The 1,709-nt window shown below is 54.2% G+C and overlaps 1 non-coding gene across 1 annotated transcript; it reads left to right on the top strand.

Annotated features, from left to right (window-relative positions):
* The first annotated feature begins 1,239 nt into the window (after window positions 1-1,239).
* Window positions 1,240-1,383, top strand: LOC123406622. The gene has a single exon (XR_006612286.1). It is a non-coding gene; the product is annotated as a small nucleolar RNA Z247 (small nucleolar RNA).
* The last annotated feature ends 326 nt before the right edge of the window (window positions 1,384-1,709 follow it).

Here is a 1,709-nt window from a genome sequence, read left to right as displayed (position 1 = left end):
ATGAAATGTTCTGCTTGTCGATCGTATTACAGGTGATCACTGGGTCTGTGCGACTCTGCCGGCGGGTCCAACATCAATATGCTCACGCACGCCAGGGGTCGCGTCATGCAACTTCTCCTGCTACCACACAACGAGAGAACGATAGCCATAAGGGTGTCTGGTAGCTTGCCCGGCGTCCACGGGGACACGTCCATGCCAACAGCTCACGCGTCCATCACATCACCGGCCCGAATATTTATCCATCGGCCGCCACCGTCGCCCGTCGCCGTAGCAGTCGGAGGACACTTGCTAGTGGGAGAGGGCTGTGCATCCCATCAGCCACCTTTCGATCGCGTGACACACGTGTTGGGAGCTGACCGTCTCTCTCCAAGTACGTTCCCCACAAGGAAAGTTTTTCAGTCGGAAATACAGTTCCACAACCGCGCTGACCAATGAGCACAACATGGTAGCCGGTCCATGAACACAGGTGTGTGAGACCCCTGTTAGACAATGTAATTATGGTGCGTGTGTTCAAACTGTGCTAGGATAGAACGTTGGGATTGATCTTGTAGATATTATTCTTTTATAGATAAAGATCAATCCTAACCTCTTTTCTATCTCATGTAATCTATCTGTATTCGGTTGGCCTTTGAGCCTATATAACACGCAGCCGTCCCTGCCGCATAGGCATACGATTCTACCCCATCTCTTCTCACATGGTATAGAGCCTCCCTCTTTCATCTATGTCCAACCCATCTTCTTCTTCCGCCGCCGCCATGTCCTCCTCCACCTCTCTCGCTGCCCTCGGTCACACCATCACCGAGAAACTCTCTAGAGAATTTTTTTTTGGTGTGGAAGGCGCAAGTCCTCCCCCACATCAGGGCTGCCGGGCTGATGGGATTCCTTGATGGATCCTCGACGGCGCCCCCTGCAGTTTTGCTCACGGAGACGGAGATCTCCGGCAAGAAGGAGTCCACATCGACTCAGAATCCTGCCTACACCGTCTGGTATAGTCAGGACCAGCAGGTTCTCACCTTCCTGCTGGCCTCTCTTTCGCGGGATGTCCTGCTCCAAGTCCACGACGTCACCACCTCCTTCGGCGTCTGGCAGATGATCCTCTTGCTCTTTGCCTCCCAGTCTCGGGCACACAAGATCCAACTCCATGGTCAACTCTCTACAACCAAAAAAGGTGATCTCTCTGCTGCCGCATATTACACCAAGATGAAAGGTTTTGCAGATGAACTTGTCGCCGTTGGTACACCTGTTGATGAAGACGAGGTGGTCTCCCACATCCTCCATGGGCTAGATTCAGACTACAACTCGTTTGTGTCTGCTATCTCCACCCACGCTGCAGCAGACAACCCCATCGGCCTCGGCGAGATCTTCTCGCTCCTTCTCTCGGCCGAGACTAGGATCGAGGCACAGAACAGCACCGCCGCCCACTCCCTTAATCTGGCCTCCAAAGGGAGTGGCCGCGGCAATCCGGCGCGCTTCTCTTCAGGCGGCGGCGCCCCCTACCCCAACCACTTTGGCGCTGCTCCATCGTCTCCTGGAGGAGGCGCTACATCACCACAAGGCCCGCTTGTGTGCCAAATTTGCAAATTGGATGGCCATGGAGCGTGGTCTTGCAAGAAACGGTTCAACAAGTCCTTCAACAACAACCGCAAGCGCCAAGGCAACCGTGCTAAATCTGCAAATACGGCGGTGCTTCCTATGGTGTCGATACCAAC

Source organism: Hordeum vulgare, chromosome 6H (genome assembly GCF_904849725.1).
Source record: "Hordeum vulgare subsp. vulgare chromosome 6H, MorexV3_pseudomolecules_assembly, whole genome shotgun sequence".
Taxonomy (NCBI): domain Eukaryota; kingdom Viridiplantae; phylum Streptophyta; class Magnoliopsida; order Poales; family Poaceae; genus Hordeum; species Hordeum vulgare.
This window is presented reverse-complemented; position numbering and strand designations above follow the sequence as displayed.